We start from the raw sequence: 8501 nt of genomic DNA, 5'->3' as shown, positions 1-8501 counted from the left end.
ATTGGCGATCAATTAGTGCATTCATTTTATGCTGATTACAAACCACAGACACAACGTACCCTGGCACCCACAAGGAAGGGTAACTTTCCCTGTTTGGGCTGCTCTGCTTGTGGCAATTTACAAAAAGGAGATCGCTTCTGTCATCCTCTCCATGGTAATACTTACCATATTAATGATCAGTACTCTTGTGATTCATCATTCGTCGTCTACCTCATCACCTGTCCCTGTGGACTCGGTTATGTGGGTGAAACCACCCTTGAGGTGAGGATGCGAATGGTGAATCACAAGAGTACGATCAGAACTAAAAACCTGACATTGCCGGTTTCACGGCATTTTGTTGAACGAGGCCTGACATTGACTTTATATGATTGTGCAGATAGTGTCATATTACGCATAATAGCCTTGTAACATCAAATATACTTATAATGGTATTGGGATAATGAATATTTTTGCATAATTGCATATTATATTGTATTTGTGTTGGAATCTCATGATTGATGTATGACATGTGTGAGACCTTATGCACAATCTTTGACATTATGTGAAAATAAAGTAAGTGCCCAGATGGATTGATCACATGTATTAGGGATATAATAGCCATGTTCATATGTAGTATACGATTATTCAACATGTAACAGATTCAAATATCTTTAATGTGTATCGGCAAGCAGTCCTGGACGGAGCTACAAACTGCTCCAACATGAGATCTCGCGTGATTTGTCTGCCTCTCGCGGCGGCGCGGCCACATTGTACCGGAGCGTGCGCGTTGAGATCGCGTGGACGTCACTCATGACACAGCAAGTGACGCGGCAGCCGGTTATCGTGATACTGACAATCATCTCGCGCACCATGCATCCACGGGACTTCTATGGAGATGACAGCCTCGAGGAGGAGGGAGACACTGGCACCACAGACTGCAGTATGTAAATGATGACGTGTTACACCTGCGATAGGGAGGGTCTACAAATTAGGTGGTGGGTTTTGATTTGTTAATTGCTTTACTGTGATGCTATTTATATGTAGTTGTACACCATTGTAATTGAGCTTGACAAAGGCCAATATGGCTGAAACGTTGCTTGCCTGTTCATGTGTGATGGGGAAATAAAATTTTGAATAGTGAATTTGCACCTTGGATGCTGCCGAAGCCTTCTTTTCTGCATTATACGTTCTCTGCAGTGGCAAGGATCCGGCCACTTTCTGCCTCGGCTATTGCATATTTTATGCCCAGCCCCTGAGTGGGGTTCGCAATTTGTGCTGCTGTCGGACTCTTTTTCTCAGTCTGACAGGGTAAGATGTTAGTTTGCCATGACACCAGGCCATAGATGGGTAGGGACCCATTTCGGACAAAAATAATCAATACAAACATTGGAGAAACAAACCATAACAGGGTAGTAGTCCTTGCACTCCTGCAGTGTTGTGTGGTACTCCAGTGCAGTATGTCGGTGATGGGAAGGAACTCCAGGAAACAGACTTTAGATGCAAAACAATTCCAAACTTTATTAGGAGAGTATTCTTCGTCTCAATAGCAGTTACACCATTCACATTACGTTGTGGTTATTCAAATCACAGAATCCACGCGCATCATTCACTAGAGATTCGGTTAGCTGATTGGAATTTTAAAGGGTTAACTGACGACTTTCTTTTCCTTTTTGTACTTTTGTGCTCTCTTCTTCTCTCTCTTTTAAACAGTGCTTTATGTTCGGGTACTCACACTTAGGGCTCTTTCACACGGGGCGCTGTCCGCCCACAGTGTAGCTGCGTGCATAGCTCGCGGCTACATTGCTATAAAGATCACATGAATGGGTTAATTCAAGCTACTTGAAGCAGCCTGTTTACACGATTCGATGTGCGGGCTGCGGGCTTTCCAGCTCCCATAGGAGTGTATGGAAAGCACGCAGGAAAGATAGGACAGGTTTTATCTTTGCGCGTTCCTCGGAGCTGACATGAGAGTTTGCAGTCGCATGTCCTATCTTTGTTAGATGCCCTAATTCAGCACGTCTAACAATTGTTCATGCGAACACTTCCATAGGAACCCATTGGTTCCTATAGAAGCGCTTTCTGTGCGCACCTTTCATGCATGCCCACAGTGCTATGTGGATAAGCCTTTAGATGTTCTAGTCTCCTATTGCACTGGCTACTGTGGATTTTCTCCTTGTTCCTCCTTTGTCTCTATCTCTGGAAGATCTTCACTCTGTTTGCTCCAGGACTAGACTAGCTAACCCCACCCACTCTCTGTCTTTTATACCTTTCTTACTCACCAATCCTGAGCTAGGGGAACTCTGACTAACCAATCCTCAGCTAACTAGGGGGGGGGGGGATTGATAGGTGTGAGAGCAGGTTAGGGTGTCTTATGCACAGTCATGCAGTGTTAGGTAGTGGGAACACCAGAAATTAACTCCTTACTAACCATTTAAAGTCATAAACACATAATTACACAGTTGTATATATATTAATACACATTTTACATGAGGTAGCTATAGCAATGATGTGGGACTCCAACTCTGGGGTTGTTCTGTCTTCTTACATGTTCACACAGTGTGCAGTCCGACATTCAGTTTAACCATTTCTGTCTTCCAAATAAACAAACTGTTCTTCTTAATCTGACAGGTTTATTGGTTAACAGATCGTAGCATACAAGCGTGCATTCGATGCGATTGATTGCTTGTGATTGTGACGATAATGATGGTAAAACTATAAGCATACAGATAATTCACATAAGTATGAAGCATAGGAAGCACGCATAACATTACATAACATTAACATGAAGGTACATGGTAAAATGGATGCTACACATAGTGTTGCATAGCTAACTAAACAGTTATAACTCCCTGAGTAACAACACAACTGACCACTGAACAGCTCTGCATAACATACTGTCACAGAGACAAAGGTAGCCTTCTTGCCAGATATGCTTTTACAAGGATGGTGGATTTTGAAGAGGAGGGAGCAAATGGCAAGTCTGTCTTGAAGCTGAAAGTTCCTTCTTCCCACAATGCCTTGCAAACTACACATAATACATCAGTCTTTATGACAGAAAAACAAAGTGTCATATTTTTTTAACACAGCTAGATGGTGCTGTAACCACTAAACACCTAGAATGGGCTGTTATGTAGCTTCGATTTCTCCTAAACAGAACAGGGGTACTACACAGTCTCCAGCTCCTCTTTCTGCAGGCTTTTGTGCCACTACTGGCAGCTCCTCTGCAGACTGTTGCACCTTTCCAGCTGCACCTCTGCTCACTGTTACAGTCCCTGTGCTCTCCTTCCCGTGACACAGCACCAATTTCTTTTATGACACTTAAAGGGGTTGTCCCGCGCCGAAACGGGTTTTTTTTTTTTTCAATAGGCCCCCCGTTCGGCGCGAGACAAACCCGATGCAGGGGTAAAAAAAACCAAACCGGATAGTACTTACCCGAATCCCCGCGCTCCGGTGACTTCTTACTTACCTTGCTAAGATGGCCGCCGGGATCTTCACCCATGGTGGACCGCAGGTCTTCTCCCATGGTGCACCGTGGGCTCTGTGCGTTCCATTGCCGATTCCAGCCTCCTGATTGGCTGGAATCGGCACACGTGACGGGGCGGAGCTACGAGGAGCAGCTCTCCGGCACGAGCGGCCCCATTCAGAAGGGAGAAGACCGGACTGCGCAAGCGCATTTAATCGGGAGATTAGACGCTGAAATTAGACGGCACCATGGAGACGAGGACGCTAGCAACGGAGCAGGTAAGTGAATAACTTCTGTATGGCTCATAATTAATGCACAATGTACATTACAAAGTGCATTAATATGGCCATACAGAAGTGCATAACCCCACTTGCTGCCACGGGACAACCCCTTTAAAACTTTTTGGGCCCTTATAAGAGAGGATGGGGCTTTCTACTTCCTAAAGCGCTGTAACTTTCTGGCACTTCAGAAATCTTCATGATTCTGGTGAACAGCCAGGTCTTCCTCACTCTGCTCTGCTGCCCTGTTTGGCTTGGAGATGAGCTTAGTATAAAGCAGGAGCCGCTGTATCAGTATTAGGGGAGCGGGCTACTCTTCTCCCCTCTTACGGAGAGTCTCCAGCAAGTCCAGGAGTAGTTGTGTCATGATAGAAAGTGTCCGACTACTAGGACCCCTGTCAATCTGTAGAATAGGACTCTAGCGCAGCCTGAAGTGGGGGCATTGGCAACCACACCATTCATTTCAGTGGGACTGTCAAGCAATCGAACTTGGCGATCACTGGTGGTCTCAGTCAAATGAATGGCACTGGTAGCCGGCTTGTGATGAGGGATTAAGCAGAAGGTCGTTTGTTAGGTACAAGGGGGTATAAACTCTGCTAGAAAAGGATGCTGATAATGAGGTAAGGTGTAAAACAAAAGGGGGGTAGATCCTGTAGGCATGATAAGACAGGTGGCCCGGGTAGAGGATGTCAATCAGGTCATTGTTGCCCCACCCAAGGCTTTGCTTTAAGTACTGTCTTTTGGACATGTTTTTGTTTATACGAGGCTGAATTGTGGCACTTCTCCTGGGTCAAAGCGACGTGATGGGACCCACAAAAGGCTTAGGCCTCATGTCCACAGGGAAAATCAGGCCCGCTACGGATTCTCCATGGAGAATCCGTAGCGGGTCTCTCCTGCCCCGCGGACATGAGCGCTGAAAATAAGAATAAATAAGAATAAACTTACCCGCAGCGGACCAGGTAGGTCTTCTCTTCTTCACAGCCGGATCTTCTTTCTTCGGCCGGCGGATGTGCTCGGCACATCTCCGATCCCCACTGCTGCAGCGGGAGGCCGGCTATCACTGACAGCCGGCTCCCGCTGCGGGATAACACGAGATCTGCTATGATCTCGCGCTATCCCTATGACGTAAGGGTACGTCATTTTGCGGGAAGCACCCTGCTCCCTTGACATACCCTTACGTCATGGGGCGGGAAGGAGTTAATACAGCTCTGCACTTCTTCCTGGGTTAGACTGGTGACATTTAGTGGAGAGTTTACTTTATCACTCTGCATTGCATTCACTTTCCTCTGTGACTAAACAGGAGAAAACACTATTTAATAGATTTGTTTTCTCCTCATCAGTCTCTACAATTTTTCCTGCATTATTTATTAAAGGACCAACACTTTCAGTATTAATCTTTTTACTATTTATATAGTTGAAGAATGCAGGATCCTGCACAAGAACCCGACCCTGTGCCCCGGACGCAACCCCTGCTGCATACCTGTCATTTTTCTCTTCTTCTGTGCTGCGGATATGCCAGCCATCGCGCCGCCGCTGATGCGCAGTACAGATTTACCCATGCCGTCACTGACGCAATGACGCGGGTGTCGCAATCTTTCAAAATGTTCCCAATTTTGGCGCTTTTAGTAAATATATACAAATTCTATTAGTTTTTTTTTTACCACCTAAATGAAGTACACTATGTGGTGAAAAAGCAATGTCAGAATCACTTGGACATGCAAAACCTTTACGGAGTTATTCTATTTTAAAGTGACACATGTCAGATTTTTTTTTTTTCAATTTGTTCTTTATTGAATTTTTGGATAAACATTTACAGGACATACAATAAATATACATGTAAATATACATGGATTTAGTAGGTCGTACTTGTTTACAATGAAGCAGATTGTTTTTTAATAGCTTCCCTTTTATGATAGCCTTGTAAAGTCCATGTCTAAATCCTGTGCAAGAAAACGAGTGTTAGGCATAACACCAAGACTAAACTGATCATGTTTAGTTTTACTTAGTATTAGTTGCATTTATATATTTTTTCTTCATTTCTAACTTGTAACAAGAGAAAAACATTGGGGGTACAGTGGGGTGAGGAGGGGGAGGGGAAGGTAAAAGGGAGATATAGTGTCAGCTTTTAAGCATTAGGTAGGATAGTTTTGTAACCATGGGTTCCATTTATTTAGGTAATTAGCATAGCTTCCGTTTTTTAGGGCATATAATTTTTCATATGTGTTATGGTCAGCGATTGTCTGTTTTAGTTCCAAAATATTGGGAACGTTAGCGGTTTTCCACTTCCTTGACACCAGTAATTTGGCGGTAAGGAGAATATAGCCCGTCAGACTTTTCATTGAGTTAGGGATATGTTTGTTGTCTAATAATAGGATGGCTAACTCAGGGGATTTGGGAGTATATATTTTTGTAATCTTTCTCAGTATGAAAAAGACTTTGTCCCAAAAGCCTAGGAGTTTTGGGCAACTCCAAAATATGTGACATATGTTGCCTATACGGCCACAATGTCTCCAACAGCGATTATCTGAATCTGTAAAGGCCCAAGCCATTGCCCCTGGGGTGAAGTACCATCTGGTCAGGACCTTAATATGTACTTCAAGAGTATTTGAGTTGATAGTTGCTTTATTGGCCCACATGAAGGCCGAGAGCCACCTGTCTGGTGTGAATCTTTTCCCTATGTCTCTTTCCCAGTTGAGAATGTGAGCACGTTTTATGTTTCTCATGTCTCCAGAGAGCATGTCATAGCAGACTCTCACCAGGGAACGAGAAGTTGGAGAAGAATTGTTAAAGACTCTCAGCAGGTCATTTGCGAACTTCACTTTCCAGGGTTGGGAGGACTGTAGTAAGGACCGCACTTGAAGGTATTTGAACACATCTCTTGGAGAGAGGTTGAATTTTTCTACCAGGATTTGGAAAGGCAGTATGTCATTATCTAGCAGCACATCCCCCAGATTTAGGATTCCCTTTTCCATCCACGCCTCTAAGTGTAGGTTGGGGATAAGAAACTTGAGGATAGAAATTGGGATAAGTTCAATAGCTTTCCCCATATGAGGGCTAGTGTTCCGAGCCAACCAGTTCCAGGAGTTTAATGAAGCTTGTATGGGCGGGGAAATAGAGTGAAAATTATGGATCGGCGGCACAGACGGGGAGAGGGAGGATAAGAGGGAAGCCAAGAGAAGAGAGCGGATGGGCCTGTCATTGATTAATTGGGTCTCAACTTGGAGCCAGCTTGGACCCGGCATTGGTTTCAGCCAATGTCTGGTTTGATTAATATTAGACGCATGAAGGTAAGACCATACATTCGGCACACCCAGGCCTCCCTGCTTCCTATTAAGGTAGAGTATGGAAGCAGCAACCCTTGGTCTTTTTCCTTTCCATATGAAATTAGATAATTGTTTTTGAAATTTTGAAATTTCCAGTCTAGGGATTGGAAGGGTAATTGTTCGAAAAATATATAGAATTTTAGGGAGAATAAGCATCTTATAGAGAGTAACTCTGCCCATCCACGACGGCTCTTTGGTCGCAAGGGACTCTAGCTCCGCTTGTAGGTTAGATAACAAGGGTATTAAGTTCGCTGGGATAATATTAATCAGCGGGGCGCATAATTTTATTCCCAAGTATGGAATAGTGTTTTTTCCCCATTGGAAAGGGAACTCCTTTTGAATATCAATTTTTAGGGGGTTGTCTATGTTAATGGGGAGTATCTGGGATTTGTCTATGTTTAATTTGTAGTATGATATTTTGCTATATTCTTGGATTATGTTGCGTACTTCTCTTAGAGATGTTATTGGATCTGTGAGGAGAAGCAGGAACAGAACAGACTTATTTTGTGCTGTCTAACGCCAGCAGGAATCCCCTTGATGTTTGTATTGCGCCTAATATTCTCCGCCAGAGGTTCCATAACAAGCGTAAATAAAAATGGAGATAATGGACACCCCTGACGGGTGCCGTTAGTGATTTGGAAGAATTTTGAGAGGACCCCATCAACTAGGACCCTGGCGGAGGGGGAACCATAGAGAGCCCGAATGGCCCTGAGAATATTTCCCCGAAAACCAAATTTTTCCAAGGTGGCGAAGGCAAACCCCCAGTGTAGCCTATCAAAGGCTTTTTCGGCGTCTAAAGCCAGAAGAATAGTTGGGGTATGGTTCGCCTCCGCCACTGCCATAAGATTTAATACTCTCCTGGTGCCGTCCGACGCCTGTCTTCCTCTCGTGAATACGACCTGGATTTTTAATAGGCGTTGGGCTAATACTTTTGAATATATTTTTGTCTCACAATTTAATAAAGAAATTGGCCTAAAGTTTGCTGGAGAGTTCAGGGTTTTTCCCTGTTTAGGGATTGTGACTATGGTGGCTCTCAGCATTTCTTCCGGTAGACTACCACTGGACATTGCTTTGTTGAATGTTTCGGCAAGACAAGGGGCCAGGTCCGGAGCGAATTCTCTATAATATTCATTTGAAAAACCGTCCGGACCTGGAGCCTTGTGTGCTTTCAACGTCTTAATTGTTTCCAGAATCTCCTCAGGGGAGATGGGGGTGTTTAATGACTTGAGTTGGTCCTCCGCGACGGTAGGGAGATTTATTTTCCCCAGGAAGTTGTTGATTTGTTGGATATCTGGTTGAGGAGTGGAGCCGTCATTGTTCAAATTGTACAGATTGGAATAGGACTAAATTCATCCGCTTTTTCTTGTGGATGTATTATTTTTGTTTCTGTTCCATCCTGCCTTACTAAGTATGGAATTTTGGATGGTGACTGGCGTTGTTTTATTATCCTAGCCATTA

This window comes from Eleutherodactylus coqui, chromosome 2 (genome assembly GCF_035609145.1).
Source record: "Eleutherodactylus coqui strain aEleCoq1 chromosome 2, aEleCoq1.hap1, whole genome shotgun sequence".
NCBI classification, from domain to species: domain Eukaryota; kingdom Metazoa; phylum Chordata; class Amphibia; order Anura; family Eleutherodactylidae; genus Eleutherodactylus; species Eleutherodactylus coqui.
Note: the sequence above shows the minus strand (reverse complement) of the source record.